Source organism: Ranitomeya variabilis, chromosome 6 (genome assembly GCF_051348905.1).
Source record: "Ranitomeya variabilis isolate aRanVar5 chromosome 6, aRanVar5.hap1, whole genome shotgun sequence".
NCBI lineage: Eukaryota > Metazoa > Chordata > Amphibia > Anura > Dendrobatidae > Ranitomeya > Ranitomeya variabilis.
Window position 1 is genome coordinate 583,990,768 of NC_135237.1, and position 18,732 is coordinate 584,009,499.

General features: G+C 47.1%; 1 protein-coding gene across 3 annotated transcripts in view; it reads left to right on the forward strand.

Moving 5' to 3' along the window:
* WDR97 (WD repeat domain 97) overlaps window positions 1–18,732 on the forward strand; it is a 684,776-nt gene that overhangs the window by 39,166 nt on the left and 626,878 nt on the right. The window lies entirely within an intron of this gene.

Genomic DNA, 18,732 nt, shown 5'->3' on the forward strand with positions numbered 1-18,732 from the left:
GACAAGCTGTAGAGGGGGGTCAGGAGGAGCACGATTTGGCCATACCCTGGAAGATGGAGGCCACCAAAGCTGGTGCCTGGCAGGGTCTTCTAGCCCTGGTCACCTAGCTGTGGAGCCTCTAGATTACGTCCTTGTGGGCAGAAGATTTTCAGAGAGGTGATGGGTTGTAAGCATCCTGGGGAGTCAGCTGAACCCTCTACATTCATCTCCTTGGGGCAGGAAGCGGAGATATAAAGGTGGTTGAGAACATGTGTTATGGTGGTTTGGGGCGTCCCCCTGAGACAACAGCCGCTCTCTAAATGGTGCTGTTAATCCTGAGCGTTCATTTACATCATAGAGTGTTGGTTCACACATATGCTCTTCATTGAGCAGAACCATGAATGAGGGTGCTGTCTCCTCTCTCGGATCATGTTTACCTACTGGGTCAGGAGACATTCTGGCCAGACAGCCCCGGACCTGGGACACTTCTGTCATTGCCATCCATTAACCAGATAGTGATGATTTCTGAAGATTACTCAGGTAGCGGGGCTGCAATACCTATATTAACAGCGCCCCATCTGTCCATAGTTGTAACAGAGTGTCGCCCCCAGCCTGTTTTCTTGGACCATAATGTTGTCTGGCCTACATTAGCATTTCCTGTCCTGCATCTGGTGGGGGCACGTGTGTCTTTGTTCCTTTCTGCAGGGGGGCTTTCCTATTACATAACCCTGCAGACAGGCTGGAGCTTGGGCTTCTGGAGCCTTCTTTATCCTTTGAGCTACCTGTAGCAAATGTTTAAGGTGGAGGGTGTGAGTATCTCTGCTCAGCCAGGGGGCTGATCCCAATAGAGGTAGAACAATAAAGCTATGTGCACACGTTCAGGTTTTTTTCTGCATTTTTTCGCTATAAAAACTCATTAAAAACGCATATATTATGCATCCTATCATTTACAATGCATTCTGCATGTTTTGTGCACATGGTGTGTTTTTTTCCACGAAAAAAACGCATCGCGGTAAAAGAAGCAGCATGTTCATAAATTTTGCAGATTTTCCGCATTTTTCCCGCATTTCTATGCATTTGGAAAAAAACGCACAATAAACGCGAAAAAAAGCGTCAAACGTTTCAAAAACGCATGAAAAAACGCAAAAAAAACACATGCGGTTTTCTGGCAGAAATGTCCGTTTTTGGTCAGGAAAATTTCTGCAAGAAATCCTGACATGTGCACATACCTTAAGCCACATATTTGGTTTGGTAGTTGGTGCAGTGTCTTGCAAAATGCCAGTATCTGTTGCTGAGGCCACGTACTGGTGCCCGTGTATGGACTATTAGAGTTTGGAGATCAATTGCCACATGGGATTGTAATGTCTTTCCCACCCTGTTGAATTTGAGGAGCTAGTCTAAGGACACTTGTTGCATTTTCCTTTTCGCTGGATTGCCAGGTGGCACCCCCAGATTTGTTCCCTTTGTAAGATTGGATCACCCCCAGGTGCAGGGCAGTGGGGTACTCGGCACCGGGTCCCTTGGTCTCGGTTCTGGGGGATGTCACGGTGGCCCGACCCGGTCCGTGGCCCTGCTGAGGGGCGCCCAATTAAAGGTGTAAGTTTGTATGGTGTTCGTGACGCCACCTGTGGTATTCGGTCAGGGTGACCGACGCTGCTGGGGGTCTGCTGGGGTGATGGAATGGCAGCTAGATGGAATACCTTCCCACAGGTGAAGTATGTCCCCAGGGCTTCCCGAAGTGTGTGGATGATGATAGTGGTCGTTGTAAGGTGCGATGAATAACGAGGACACAAAGGTTGCAGTCTTTTTACCTTTTACTGAAGACTTCAGCGTCCACAGTCCAGAGTACCGTTCACAGGGCTGGCTGAGTCCAGCTGGTCCGAAGGCACATCCAGAGTTCCCTTAGCCAGGAGGAAATCAGTAGCCTTCCTACTAGCGCCTGTGTGTTGTAGTACCTCCCTGCTGAGCACCACGGGATAGTCCTCACAACCTTCGTAGATATTTCTGATGTTCTCGCTCTCTGTCCCCCAGATGATATGGATAGGACAACCCGTATGACGGGGTAGGCCTGGAGCTAATTTATAGGGACCCTAGAGACGCCCCTCCCCCACAATTGCCTCCGTGTTTTCTTAGGTATTTAGGTTGGGCAGCCAACTTGGAATTAACTGTCCTGCCGTTGTTTGGAGTAATGCGTAGAGTCAATTACTCCCTCGGTGTTCCGGCCACCGGCTACGCGCCTCGGAAGAAGGCTGCCTACCTCAGGGCAGGACTCTTCCCGGTGTTATCTCCTTGTGCTGTGACTACGGTTCTCACTCTCCACAATATTCTTTGCTTCGTGTCCTTTCTTAGGATGCTGCCGCAATGAAGTGCAGGCGCAGCTCCGTAACGTTCTATCGCTTGCTAGACCTCTGTCAGGATCCCACCCCTGACAGGGACCTCTCTGGGTCAAACCCAGGCTGCTTCTCCCTCGATGTTGTCTGGTCGAAGCCCAGTCTGCTTCTTTCTGACTCACTTCCTATCCAGCCCACCAGTTTTACTCGTGTGTGAGGAGTGCCCTAGTAGATAGAAGCTTTGCTCCCCCTGGTGGACTGGAGTGTAAAGTGTAGTGTGTGACTGTGATACCTGGCAAGGTGAACTCCTTTAGTACCATCAGACGTAACATCACTCCCCCCTGGTGCAAGAGCGACATTACTGCAACGACCAGGACTCTGGGGCGCTGCAAGACCACATTGCAGACTCTAAGGAGCCATTTCTATGTTTGGTATTATATTCTCTCAGTCGTAATGAAGTTATTTTGGATTGTTCAGTGGCCTGCTGTCCCTGCATTTTCTGACACACACCCACAGTTGTGTCTGGTATTGCAGTTAAGATGAGCCTCTGATGCATGGACAGAGTGCTGTCGGTCCCTTCTGACACCTCCCACTATCAATGGTTCTTTCTCTCCCTTGTCTGATGGGGGTAACACTCGCTTTTGTGCCATATTAAGAACACCAATTTATCCATCATGATACTGTTTTTAACTAGATGACTCCCATCCTCCATTATCAGCCATAAGCTTTAATTCAGATTAGTTGGAAGGCGGAGCACCCAAATCTGTGACCAATGAGGAAGCTGGTGGGTCCGAAATATCATCTGTATACATTACTTTGCTAGTAATTACCATCTCACGGGATGTCCTGATTAGGACAGAACTTCCTCACAAGTTATTACTGCGGGATTTTCCCTCAGAGGATGTCCTGATTGTGGCCAGACTCTTGCCTTTTTTAGGCAATGTTAGCAACCTGGCTGATGTTTGGATAACCAGACATCTTCCCTTTCCCCCGCAAGTCCCAAAATAATACAAAGTCCCACCCTATTATAATAGGGTGCAACCGGTCCTTGACCACGCCGACCTCATGGGACTCGAGTCCCATGAGGTCGGCGTGGTCAAGGACCGGTTGCACCCGAGTATGAGGATGCTTGCTTCCCCAAGGAACTCTTGACCTCCTGGTACCTCTCCATTAGGCTCACTAGATCATCGGCATTACGGGAATCTCCCTGAGCAACCAAGGATTGCACCGGCCTTGGTAGGGAGTGTGTTAACCCGTCCAAGACAACCTTCTCCACCATCCGTGCTGGGGAGGAGGATTCAGGTTGCAACCATTTTTGGACCAGGTGTAGGAGGTTAAACATTTGAGACTGGGGAGGTTTGTCACTGTGATAAGCCTATTGGTGCACCCGTTGTGCCTTGACAGCTTGACAGCCAGAGTCATTCCTAAGCGTACCAAGATGTCATCCTTTCACTTGGCGTACTCTTTTGTGTCCTGCAATGCCAAGGCATAAAAAGCCTTCTGCGGTTCACCTGTTAAATATTGTGCCAGAACTTCCGCCCACTACTCCTGAGGCAATTTCTCTTGCTCCACCACCCTTTCAAACACCACCAGGAACCCCTCGACGTCATCACCCAGGGTCATTTTTTGCAATGCTCTTCTTCACGTCTTCCTCATGTAAGAGTCATCACCTGGATTTGGGGTTGGGGCGGTTGCCCTGCTATGGATCGCCTAGGAATTCTATCTGCTGCCAGTGCTGCTGATGTTGCTGCTGCCATATCTGTTGTTGGTGGAGATTAGCCTGCACAAGATGCCTTATCAATTCCTCCATGTTGTCAGATTTCACTCCTGCAGCTGCTTTCACCCTGGACATGTGATACCTGTGCGGCAGTCACACTACCCCTTGGGATTTGCGCCTGTGCTTCTAGCACCAATTGTAGAGGTTTCTACTCACTCAGCTGCAGTTGAGGTAGGCACAGTATTGCTGCAAGGTCCAGGCAAGTTCATTCAAAGTTTATAAACTGCTCAAGATGGCAAAACAAAAACACAGCCTTTTCCTGCAGAAAGTGAAAACATAAAGTAAAAGGTCCATACAACATCCCAGCAACAAGAATCGCCTTATCCTGGCTGTCGGGTACACATGAATTGGCCAATTTATGCACTAAATATTCTCAATTTTTTGTATTTTCTAGAGCAGTAATGTCACGGCCACTCCTTCTGCGGCTGTGCCTGCTGCCGGGACCACCGCCGCTCCCCCCGCTCATACTTACCCGCTGCGGCGCGCTCCTCCTCCAGGTGCGCGTCCTCTTCTTCATTCTTCTCCGCTCCCTGGATCTCGTCGGGTGCACGTGCGCACCGCCCACTCCAGCACTTCCTCTTTCTGATTTATGGTATGTGCACACGTCAGGATTTCTTGCAGTAATTTTCCTGACAAAATCCGGACATTTCTGCCAGAAATCCGCATGCGGTTTTTTTTGCGTTTTTTTGTGCGTTTTTTTGCTGATTTTTTGCGTTTTTTTCCTGACACTCCAATTTAATGGGAAATTCGCAAAAATAATGAACATGTTGCTTCTTTTTCCGGAATGCGTTTTTTTGCGGAAAAAAAAGTGTGCACAAAAAATGCGGAATGCATTCTAAATGATAGGATGCATAATGTATGCGGTTTTTTATGCGGTATTATAGCGTTTTTATCCGGGAAATCCGCAAAAAAAACGCAAAAATTCCTGAAGAAATCCTGACGTGTGCACATACCCTTACAGGCGCTCTGTATCTCCTCTCTGTGATCCTGGAGGACCGTGACCCGGAAGTCCTTCAGCACTCCATGTATATAAGGCGATTCCTTCCTCTGCTCCTTGCCTGTCTGTCATTTGTGCTTCTGTGACTCCGGTCCACCATTGTCTTTGCTCTGCCTGTTCTGAGTCTCCGCTCTGTCCAGCCAGTTCAGCTTCTCTGCCTCTCCCAGGCTTCCTTGTCTCCTCGTCCAGTCCAGCCTTCCCAGTGTCCGCTCCGTACTCTGTTATACATAAAGATAAACGTCAGTTCATTAAATACATGAAGCGACTCAATAGCAGTAATACTACACTGGAGATACAAGAGTCAAAAAGCTTGCCAAATAATAATCAAATATATTTATTGAAAAATAAATTTTCAATTAAAACCATACAGGTTATATATAGTACAAAGCAATTAGTACAAATTGTGACTACAACCAGAGATACATCCATTGACCCAGGTGCAACATGACAGGACAAAAGTAAATCAACTGTCATAAAAAAGTGTTAGTTATCTACACATGACTGCTTGTATGGCTGATGTATAGCAATAGCAAACAAATATCACATTTACGCAGTGGCACTAGCCATACTGATAAAATTGCTGCACATAACAAATAAGCCTTACGCAACATGTGGGGATACAGTGAGTAAATAAGGGGTTTTTAAATCAATACCAGCTTCATTTTGAGTTACTTCTCATGCAGTATCCCACTGACCGTTCTAAAGTGGCTTTTGTAATCTCTCACTTAGAGGGTGAGGATTTGGCGTGGGTTAATCCTCTCTGGAAGCGGGATGATCCCCTTGTTTTTCAACTCTCCACCTTCTTTGATACTTTTCGCAAAGTGTTTGATGAACCGGGTCGTTTGGCCTCTACCACCGAGTTTCTGTTAAATCTTCAACAAGGTACGCTTTCGGTGAGGAAGCGGCAGTACACAAACGCGAAACGCGCGTCGGGGTCTGGACCTGGTGCCTGACAGAACATTGTGTGACTTATGGGTAATTAACCCCTTATTTACTCACTGTATCCCCACATGTTGCATAAGGCTTATTTGTGATGTGCAGCGATTTTATCAGTATGGCTAGTGCCACTGCGTAAATGTGATATTTGTTTGCTATTGCTATACATCAGCCATACAAGCAGTCATGTGTAGATAACTAACACTTTTTTATGACAGTTGATTTACTTTTGTCCTGTCATGTTGCACCTGGGTCAATGGATGTATCTCTGGTTGTAGTCACAATTTGTACTAATTGCTTTGTACTATATATAACATGTATGGTTTTAATTGAAAATTTATTTTTCAGTAAATATATTTGATTATTATTTGGCAAGCTTTTTGACTCTTGTATCTCCAGTGTAGTATCCGTACTCTGTTAGTCTGGTGTCTCTGTCCTGTCCTGCACTCTTCGTGTCTTCCCCTTCCCAGTGCTACTTTGGTCTCGCCTATACTCAGCTCTTACCAATCTGTACTTCATCTTACCCCGCTCTGTCCGTCCTACGCCCAGCTTCTCTATTTTGTACCTCCTACTACCTGTCTTCGGGTTCCAGCTTCTGCAGCAATAGTCTCCCTTAGGTCTGCCCCTAACGCTCCCTGTATAGGGGGTGGTCTTCCTGGTCAGCTCACCCTTGGGAGGATCTGTGGGTCCACTCCAGGTGTTCCAAAAGATCTCACAGTACAGACAGGCTATGGACCCCGCTGGTACCCCGACTCCTACCCAGAAGGAATTGTTCCTTAGGGAGAATCAGTCTAGGATGATGTCCTTTTTGAAAACCTTGGAATCTCATCTCTCTTCCCTGCAGGCCTCCGATCCTGGGAGCGCTTCGCAGTTAGCAAGTCTCCAACAGGAACTGGCCCAACAGCGTGACACACAAGCTCATATTCTAAATTTTATGGCTTCTGTGGATGATCGTCTTCGCACCCTCCAGTCTTCGGCTCCCGTCTCTTCTCTGGCCTCGGCTCCTCACCCACCTCCCCATCTGGCTAAACCTCCTCGCTATATTGGGGATCCAAAATTGTGTAGAGGGTTTTTAAATCAATACCAGCTTCATTTTGAGTTACTTCCCATGCAGTATCCCACTGACCGTTCTAAAGTGGCTTTTGTAATCTCTCATTTAGAGGGTGAGGATTTGGCGTGGGTTAATCCTCTCTGGAAGCGGGATGATCCCCTTGTTTTTCAACTCTCCACCTTCTTTGATACTTTTCGCAAAGTGTTTGATGTACCGGGTCGTTTGGCCTCTACCACCGAGTTTCTGTTAAATCTTCAACAAGGTACGCTTTCGGTGAGCCAATACGCTATCCGGTTTCACACCCTTTCATCCGAATTAGGATGGAATAATGAGGCTTTGGTGGGAGCCTTCTGGTGGGGGCTTTCTCCTCGAATTAAGGACGAGTTGGCGGGTCGTGATACTCCGACTTCCTTGGAGGATCTCATCTCGTTGGCAACCCGCATTGACTTACGTTTTCAAGAACGTTCTCGAGAATCCGCTAGAGAGAGGAGATTTCCTCGACTTCCTGCTGTTTCTCATAGCTCTTCCCGTCCTCGGTCTGAGTCTTCTTCTGCTATTTCTGCCCCAGTCCCATGCAGGTGCATCGTCTTAAGCCTGTGGAGCAACGTCGGAAAGAGAGACTAACTCAAGGTCTTTGTTTCTATTGTGGTAGTGCGTCTCATCTCTTGCTTTCCTGTCCTTTGAGGCCGGGAAACGCCTCCACCTAGGACTGGTAAGAGAGGTCTCCCTATGTATCCCAGAACCCTCTCAACCCCTCACTCTTTCTGTTCTTTTACATCTGGGTAATAAATGTTTCTGACTCTGCTTATATAGATTCTGGGGCAGCCGGGAACTTTATTCAACTCGAGGCTGTTAGGAGATTGCGGATTCCAGTCAGATCCCTGGAGACTCCTCGACAGATTGCGTCAGTCGATGGTGAACCTCTGCGGGAGTCCGTTACGTTGGTAACCGAAGAATTGGGACTCCAAATTGGAATCCTGCATCGTGAGAAGATCGTCTTCTATGTGCTGCCTTCTTTATTCCACACGTTTCTTCTCGGACTTCCTTGGTTGAGGACTCACGAGCCTTGTATTGACTGGCGGTCTGGTGAAATCCTGCATTGGGGACTCTTCTGCCAGAGTAACTGTCTGCTTCCTGTTTTGCCAAAAAAACCTTCTCGTCCAATTTCGGTGTCTTCAAATTTACCTTCTTCGTATTTGACTTTCCTGGATGTCTTCAATAAGAAAGAGGCAGAGACTTTACCTCCGCATCGACCCTATGACTGCCCAATTGATCTTGTTCCGGGCTCTACTCCTCCCTGAGGTCGAATCTACCCATTGTCTCCTACCGAGACTCAAGCCATGACTGAATACATCCGGGAGAATTTATCCAAAGGTTTTATTCGCAAATCCTCTTCCCCTGCAGGTGCGGGTTTCTTCTTCGTTAAGAAGAAGGATGGGTCCCTTCGTCCTTGTATTAACTACCGTGGTCTCAATAATCTCACGATCAAGAACAAGTACCCGCTACCTCCCATTCTTGAGTTGTTTGATCGCCTGAGGGGAGACCAGAATTTTCACGAAATTGGATCTTCGTGGAGCTTACAATCTAATCCGTATTCGTTCAGGAGATGAAGGGAAAACCGCTTTTAACACTCGAGATGGCCACTATGAATATTTAGTCATGCCTTTCGGCTTGTGTAACACTCCAGCGGTGTTCCAGGAGTTTGTGAATGATGTTTTCCGTGATCTACTCTACTCCTGTGTGGTGGTATATTTAGACATTTTGGTGTTCTCCTTAGATCTTGCTTCCCACAGAAGGGATGTCCGCCAAGTGCTGTCTCGTCTTAGAGAGAACCGTCTTTATGCCAAACTCGAGAAGTGCGTTTTGGAGCAGTCTTCGCTACCATTTCTTGGCTATATCATTTCTGACTCTGGCTTGCAAATGGACCCGGAAAAAGTGTCTGCTGTGCTTAACTGGCCACGTCCTCAGGGAGTAAAAGCTATCCAACGCTTCCTCAGGTTTGCAAATTACTACCGGCAGTTTATCCCACATTTCTCCCCTTTGGTCGCCTCAATTTCTGCTTTTACTCGCAAGGGGTCCAACCCCCACATCTGGTCTTCTGAAGCTGAAGATGCTTTTCGCTCTATGAGACAAGCCTTTGCTTCGGCTCCTGTACTCCGTCGGCCTGAGGTCAAGAAACTCTTCATTCTTGAGGTAGACGCTTCTGCCATTGGTGCTGGTGCGGTACTTTCCCAAAGATCCTTTTCCGGACATCTGGCTACTTGTGGTTTCTTTTCCAAAATCTTCTCTGCCTCAGAGAGAAACTACGCCATCGGTGACAAGGAACTATTGGCCATAAAATTGGCGCTGGAGGAGTGGCGTTATCTGTTGGAGGGAGCTGTTCACCCTTTCAAGATCTTCACAGATCATAAGAATTTGGAATATATCCGCTCGGCGCAAAGATTAAATCCTCAACAAGCCAGATGGTCGTTGTTCTTTGCCCGTTTTGACTTCGAATTACATTTTCGTCCTGGAAACAAGAACTTCAAAGCCGATGCTTTGTCCAGGTAATTTCTCACATCCGATGTTGAGGAGGAGCTGGCACACATCGTGGATCCCAGCAAAATTATTCTTGTGGCTCCGGTCAGCATGTCTTCTTTACCACCAGGTAAAACCTTTGTCCAGGTGAACGAAAGGTCTCGAGTTTTACGTTGGAGCCATGCCTCAAAACTAGCAGGCCATGTAGGATACAAGAAGACACTCGCTCTCATCACATGCCACTATTGGTGGCCGTCTCTTCTTCCGGATGTTCGAAGTTTTGTTGCCTCATGTCCTTCCTGTGCAAGAAACAAGATCCCCAGACATCTACCCTCTGGTCTCCTACATCCGCTTCCAATTCCTTCGGCCCCCTGGCAGCATATTGCTATGGATTTTATTACCGACCTTCCTCGGTCTTCTGGCCATACGGTCATTTTTTTAGACATGGATTGAGATGGCTCTTTTCGTCCCTTCGCCAGGATTACCTTCCGCTCCTGAATTGGCGAGAATCTTCATTGCTCATATCTTCCGGATTCACGGTTTTCCGTTGCACATAGTCTCTGATAGAGGAGTCCAGTTCACCTCTCGTTTTTGCTCTATGCAAACTGATGAATGTTACCTTGGATTTCTCTACAGCTTCTCATCCTCAGACCAATGGACAAGCAGAGCGCACAAACCAAATACTGATGACTTATCTCCGTCATTTTTCCAACGGTCATCAAAATGACTGGTCTGATTTGCTTCCGTGGGCTTAGTTCGCGTACAATAACCACATCAATGAGTCTTCTTCCAAATCTCCCTTCTTCATCGTCTATGGGCAACATCCTGGTATCCCTCTACCGGTACTTACTGTCTCGGGTCTGCCAGCGGCTGATCTTCTGTCCAAGGAGTTCTGCGGGGTCTGGCAGGAGACCAAAATTGACTTGGAACGGGCACAGGACAGGATTAAGAGACATGCCGATCAGAGACGTCTGGACCCTCCCTTATACCGGCCAGGTGATAAGGTGTGGCTGTCCTCCAGGTTTATTCATTTAAAGATCCCCTCGTATAAATTGGGTCCACGGTACATAGGTCCGTTCGAGGTTTTGTCTCGTATCAATGATGTTGCTTATAAACTGAAATTGCCCGCTTCTCTTCGCATACCTAACTCTTTTCACGTTTCCTTTTTGAAACCAGTCATCTTCAATCAGTTCCATGTTTCTCCTGCTCAAACTCCTTTACCTGTCTCCGACCCAGATGTCTTTGAGATTAAGGATATTATTGCCATGAAAAAGTCTCTAGGTAAAACTCTCTTTTTGGTTGATTGGAAGGGTTTTGGTCCCGAAGAGAGGTCTTGGGAGCCCCATGAGAACATACAAGCTCCTCAGATTTTATCCAGGTTTCTGTCTGGTCTTAGAAAGGAAGGGAGTAAGGGGAGGGGTACTGTCACGGCCACTCCTTCTGCAGCCATGCCTGCTCCCGGGACCGCTGCCGCTCCCCCCGCTCATACTTACCCGCTGCGGCGCGCTCCTCCTGCAGGCGCGCGTCCTCTCCTTCATTGTTCTCCGCTCCCTGGTTCTCGTCGGGTGCGCGTGCGCACCGCCCACTCCAGCACTTCCTCTTTCTGATTTACAGGCACTCTGTAGCTCTTCTCTGTGATCCTGGAGGACCATGACCTGGAAGTCCTTCAGCACTCCATGTATTTAAGGCGATTCCTTCCTCTGCTCCTTGCCTGTCTGTCATTTGTGCTTCTGTGACTCAGGTCCACCTTTGTCTTTGCTCTGCCTGTTCTGAGTCTCCACTCTGTCCAGCCAGTTCAGCTTCTCTGCCTCTCCCATGCTTCCTTGTCTCCTCGTCCAGTCCAGCCTTCCCAGTGTCCGCTCCGTACTCTGTTAGTCTGGTGTCTCTGTCCTGTCCTGCTTCCTTTGTGTCTTCCCCTTCCCAGTGCTCCTTTGGTCTCACCTGTACTCAGCTCTTACCAAACTGTACTTCATCTTACCCCGCTCTGTCCGTCCTACGCCCAGCTTCTCTATTTTGTACCTCCTACTACCTGTCTCCGGGTTTCAGCTTCTGCGGCAATAGTCACCCTTGGGTCTGCCCCTAACGCTCCCTGTATAGGGGGTGGTCTACCTGGTCAGCTCACCCTTGGGAGGTTCATTGTCATGGATCTGTGGGTCCACTCCAGGTGTTCCAAAAGATCTCACAAGTAATGCAATTCAAATTTCATATATTTCATGTTTGCATGCTATAGTGCAGGGGTCCCCAACCTGTAGCTCGGGAGCCACATGTGGATCGTGGTCCCATGAATTGTGGCTCGCGACTGTCTGCCAGCTTGGTGCAGTAGCTCCAGGTCTAGCAGACAGGTATGAAGAGTACATCTCAAAGTGGTGAATTTTTGAGTAGCCCTGCACAGAAGCGCAGATCTGGATGCACATATCAGTATGTTAGAGGAGGTTCTTGCACCTGGATGCGACAGTGTGTTGGGAGTCTTGATGGAAGAATACTGAATTGGAGCATTGTGGTAACCCCTGGATCTCAGTGCACTGCTTTGGAGTGATTTCTGTGGAAAAGCTTCAGTTATCATTATACAAGTAATGGGGGCTTTGGTTGACACTACTGTACGTTGAGGGGGACAGGAGCAGGATGTTGCTCGTGATCCCCTCTCAGTGCTGAATGTGGCTCGCAACCCTCTCTCAGTGCTGAGTGTGGCTCTCTAAGTCAAAAAGGTTGGGGACCGCTGCTATAGTGCTACAAAGTGCTAGTTTATTTGTTGGTTATATGTGGAGATGGCTACTCTTAGTAAACACCTGTTCACACCCGTTTTCTGTTTGGATGTACCGGTCAGTCTTTTGATATCTGACATCAATATTATCTCAGCGAGGTCACGTGGTATGTTTTCCTCCCTCTCACCAACGTGAAGTTCCACACCCCCTGGGGACACGTAAGGTTTTACACACACTCCCTGTCCACACGGGTCCAGGGAGGCACGGAGAGTGAGAGGATGTTGCCCATGCAGTCGCTATTGTGGCACTGCGCTCACAACCTTGACAGGCTGAGAGGTCCCTTTCACTTGCACCAGGGAAGCAGAGCCTTGCCAACCCGATAAGACTGTCACTAGTTCCTTGTTAGATATAATCCCTGTCCGTTAACGCAATTATATCAGTCCAGAAACCAGCCCTGGTAGCCCAGGTCCGGGCCTGAATGTGAATGACTTTGTTGGTTTGTGTGGTTGTCTACCAGGAATTTTAGGTTGAGGGTTCCTCCCTGGAAGTTGGGACCTAGATTCATTGGTCCCTATAAGATAAACGCCGTCATTGCTCCAGCAGCATTTTGTGTTGAGCTACCTCAGGCTTTTACCTCAGGAAAACACTTCCTCTTCTAGTCATGAACTTGCAGCTCTTTGGCACCCCCCTACCCTGCTGGTCAATAGGGTGTCAGGACTCTGAACATTTTTTACCTTTTGTGCATTACTGCCCTTTTCCAAGATGGCGTCTTTGGTCTCATGTGCACTGTGTCTCCTGCTATAAAACTCCACCCCAGCCTTCAGTCTGTGCTAGAGTATTCTATCTTGCATCCAGCTCCTGACCTCTGATTACTCCCTGGCTATATACCTGCTCCTGTGAACCTGTGTGGTGATCCTGCTACTCTGCTCTGAGTTCCTGCTGCATACACAAGTTTCCAGTAATCCTCCTTCATCTGCTGTTCGTGTTTACTTCCATCTGCATTTGCTGGACATGTAAGCTGTTGCTGCTTTGCAATAACCTGAGACTATTAACCAGGCCTCCCTGGTTGAGCTAAGATATGATTTGAACTGCCTAATATGCATATCTATCTGTGCCTGGACTAAGACAAGGATTTATTCGTGTCAAGTATCCTCAAGAATAACTGTGCTTCATAGACTTTCTGCGTGATTGCATTTTCCTCTGAAGTTTCCTATAGACTGCTGAGCTGCGTTTATTATTTGCACCAAGTGTTGTGGACTTGAGTTTCTCTCTGCACCTGTTTGAATCACCGTGTGATAATATAGACTTTACCACTTATAAAACTGTGTCCTGTAGTTGTCTTGTTCCACGCAAAGAGTCTCCTGAGTTATCCCCTATAATTATTACATAGGGGTACTGACAGGGGATAACAAAAAGAGTGCAGCTGCTCTAATTTATGTTGAATATTGCGACACGTGATGTGACGGGATGTATATATGCCACCGGTTCCTGATAGGGAGATATATATACCTTGATCCAGTCGCCACCAAGTCCCCAACACCACATACGGTAAATATGAAAACTATGCTGCCACCACCGACCTCTTATAGGTGGATCGGACACCCATTGGTAAAGTGAATTTGCACGGAGTACGTGGCAGATCGCTTACAGAGCAAGAGGAGCAAAGCTAGCAAATTTGTAAGTTTACTCCAGAAAAAAATCGGCAGTGTTTGCAAAAGATGCAAATATTACAAAAGAGACAAAATAATAATAATAAGTATGTACAAACAGTTATGAAATAAAAGGGATGAAAATACAAAACTTACTAAATGTGTCACAGGTATCATGTGAGGATAAAGGGGAGGAGAGGTCCCAAAGAAATGATCCAGTACCACAGCATCGTGTCTAGCTGTCTTTCTGGCTCTGAATGAATGCTAAAGATGGATGTTTTTATGGTTTTATGCTTTGGCCATAAAGCTCGACTTCCCATTTTGCTGACCTCACATATAGACTGTTTTCTGGGAGGTACACATAGCTATGAAAGTTACAAGTGACAAATTTTCTTCATTTCTTTGGCTTGGAAGCTCACAGGCCAACGATATTGGAATTATTTTTTTCCCTGTGAATTTACCGTTCTTTAGGGTCCTAAGACGGTATGTCTGTGATTTGCTGCTTGGCAGAAATTCATTTCCCTGGTTTCTGATGGCCCTAAATGCCGCAAAACGTTGCCATGCATAACCACAGGTGCCCAGATCCTTGAAATCTAATTTCCATGTTTTTGGGGTTAATGTGTCTTACTGAATTTGACTTTCAGTATTTTACTTATAAGACAAAGGAATCTTTGGAGGGGGGGGGACACATTCAGCTCTGCTATCTGGCAGGCAATAAAAACTCACATTCCACAAGGACCATTTGCTTCAAGGGAGGGGGTAAAAAATTCACAGACTGGGGAGATGGGCTGCGTGAAGGATTTTGGTCCTACAGAAACCAATGATGGAAGGAGTAGTAAGCCAGCTCTGCTTGTATCCCAAACAATGGAAAATTGAGCTACCTCAGGCTCTTAAGATCTACTACGTTTTTCACAGGTCTTTGCTCAAGAGATATGTGGGACTCCTTGAGCACTCACCCCTACTGCCTCCCCCAATAATGATTGAGGGTAACCTCGAGTTTCAAATTTTGAGGATTGTAGATTCTCCTCTCAGACGTCGTTTCTTACAATACTTGGTGAATTGGAGGGGTTATAGTCCAGAGGAAAGGTTGTGGGTTTCTTAATCAGAGGTGAACGCCCCCAGGCTGGTTCGTTCGTTCTACACCGCTTGTCCTGAGAAACCTGGTCTTTAGTGTCCGGAGGCCACTCGTAAAAGGGGGTGTACTGTCACGGATATGTCAGAGGCTGTAGACCATTGCACTGCATCTGTCTGCAGAAGGTCTCAGCAGTTTGCTGTGCAGACTTCTGCCTGGTCCTTCTGAAGCTAGGTCCCAGTAGCCACCTCCCCCTGCTCTAATCGTCACACCTGGATCTGAGTGTTTATAACTCCCAACTTGCTGTTGGGAGTAGCGGGTGATATTTTCTCATTTCACTTCCTTGTTGAGGCTTGGAGCTGCAGCAGTTGGATAGCGTCTTGTTTGGAGGATGTTGGGGTTTTTCTCTGAGTCTACTCAAGCTAAGTGTTCCCTTGTTTTGTGTATTCTAGCTGTCTTTAGCGATAGTGGTGATTGATTACCGCACATCATGTCCTTCCCTGTTCAGGGCTTATTGCTAGGGTCAGGCAGGGATTAGGTATCCTGCACGGCGATAGGTGCAGAACCTATATAGAGACGATAGGGCAGACAGGGTGACGTTAGATCTGTCTAGGGGTCTACACTCCCAAGTTCCCTAGTGTTTGGTTCCCTTTCCCTTATCCCTTTGTGTTGCACTTGGCTTTTCCTACACTGTGTGTGACAGGATCCCGGCCATCATTCAGTGGATGGAGATTAGTGCTTGTGGCAAGTATCCCGGCTATTCTTCAGTGGATGCAGGTTAGTGTTTGTTGTAAGGATCCTGGCCATTTTTTATGGGATGGAGATTAGTGCTTGCGGTAAGCATCCTTGCTGTCACGCATGGACACTGGTAAGTCTGGTGGACAACTCAGCATATAAATTTGACTGGATGGAAAAAGGAGAGGAAGGCTCTAAAGGTGGGGGCAAGGGATGGGACACCTCCTAACCTGTGCCTGTCCCTAAGCTCCCCCAACGCTCTAAGCGGGTCCTTCCCCCTGCCGCCATCTCGTGCCTAGTCCCTGACTGTCACCTGAATGTACCCTGGCTAGTGCACTGACTGGCAAAGATGCTAGAAAAACTATAAAGGTTGCACCAGGATTTACCAAGAATGATTATTCTAGAACATTGAAACTACACTACTGCCATAGAAAATGGGGAAAAAGGAAAATAGTACTATATAATGTACTGTATATATGATATATTCATCTGAAAAATTGCTATGAAAAATGCAGTAAAAAAGAAGGTACTTAGCGCATATGGATCACCCCCACGTTAAGGGCAATGGGGTACTCTGTACCGGGTCCTTCAGTGTTCTGCGGGGATGTCAAGGTGGCCCGACCCGGTCCGTGGCCATTTGAGGGACGTCCATTAAAAGGGAAAGTTTGTAAGGGATAATGATCGTGATGCCACCTGTGGTATTCGGTCAGGGTGACCGACGCTGCGGTAAGGGGTCCGCTGGGGTGATGTTATGGCAGCTAGATGGTATACCTTCCCACAGGTGAAGTATGTCCCCAGGGCTTCCCAGAAGTGTAGGTGGTGATGGTGGACGATGTAAGGCGCAGGGAATAACGAGGACACAAGGTTGCAGTCTCCCTACCTTTACTGGAGGCTTCAGCATCCACAGTCCAGGGTACAGACCACAGGGCAGGCAGAGTCCGGCCAGTCCGAAGGCTCATCATCCTCCAGACTGGATACAATGGTATCAATGCTCTGTAAGCTCATCATCCTCCAGACTGGATACAATGGTATCCATGCTCTGTAAGCTCATCATCCTCCAGATTGATACAATTGTATCAATCCACTATGAGCTCATCATCCTCCAGAAAGGATCCAATTGTATCAATGCTCTGTAAGCTCATCATCCTGCAGATTGATATAATTGTATCAATCCTCTGTGAGCTCATCATCCTCCAGACTGGATACAATGGTATCAATGCTCTGTAAGCTCATCATCCTCCAGATTGATACAATTGTATCAATCCACTATGAGCTCATCATCCTCCAGAAAGGATCCAATTGTATCAATGCTCTGTAAGCTCATCATCCTGCAGATTGATATAATTGTATCAATCCTCTGTGAGCTCATCATCCTCCAGACTGGATACAATGGTATCAATGCTCTGTGAGCTCATCATCCTCCAGATTCACCCACTGACCATATATAGACCCTCCTATTCACCCACCGACCATAAATAGAACCTCCTATTCACCCACCGACCATAAATAGACCATCCTATTCACCCACCGACCATAAATAGACCCTCCTATTCACCCACCGACCATATACAGACCCTCCTATTCACCCACTGACCATGAATAGACCCTCCTTCCTATTCACCCACTGACCATAAATAGACCCTCCTATTCACCCACTGACCATAAATAGACCCTCCTATTCACCCACTGATAATAAATAGACCCTCCTATTCACCCCCTGACCATAAATAGACCCTCCTATTCACCCACTGACCATATATAGACCCTCCTATTCACCCACTGACCATAAATAGACCCTCCTATTCACCCACTGACCATAAATAGACCCTCCTATTCACCCACTGACCATAAATAGAACCTCCTATTCACCCACCGACCATATATAGACCCTCCTATTCACCCACTGATCATAAATAGACCCTCCTATTCACCCACTGACCATATATAGACCCTCCTATTCACCCACTGACCATAAATAGAACCTCCTATTCACCCACCGACCATATATAGACCCTCCTATTCACCCACTGATCATAAATAGACCCTCCTATTCACCCACTGACCATATATAGACCCTCCTATTCATCCACTGACCATAAATAGACCCACCTATTCATCCACCGACCATAAATAGACACTCCTATTCACCCACCGACCATAAATAGACACTCCTATTCACCCACTGACCATATATAGACCCTCCTATTCACCCACTGATAATAAATAGACCCTCCTATTCACCCACTGACCATATATAGACCCTCCTATTCACCCACTGACCATAAATAGACCCTCCTATTCACCCACTGACCGTAAATAGACCCTCCTATTCACCCACTGACCATATATAGACCCTCCTATTCACCCACTGATAATAAATAGACCCTCCTATTCACCCACTGACCGTAAATAGACCCTCCTATTCACCCACTGACCATATATAGACCCTCCTATTCACCCACTGATAATAAATAGACCCTCCTATTCACCCACTGACCATATATAGACCCTCCTATTCACCCACTGATAATAAATAGACCCTCCTATTCACCCACTGACCATATATAGACCCTCCTATTCACCCACCGACCATAAATAGACACTCCTATTCACCCACTGACCATATATAGACCCTCCTATTCACCCACTGATAATAAATAGACCCTCCTATTCACCCACTGATAATAAATAGACCCTCCTATTCACCCCCTGACCATAAATAGACCCTCCTATTCACCCACTGACCATATATAGACCCTCCTATTCACCCACTGACCATATATAGACCCTCCTATTCACCCACTGACCATAAATAGACCCTCCTATTCACCCACTGACCATATATAGACCCTCCTATTCACCCACTGACCATATATAGACCCTCCTATTCACCCACTGACCATATATAGACCCTCCTATTCACCCACTGACCATAAATAGACCCTCCTATTCACCCACTGACCATAAATAGACCCTCCTATTCACCC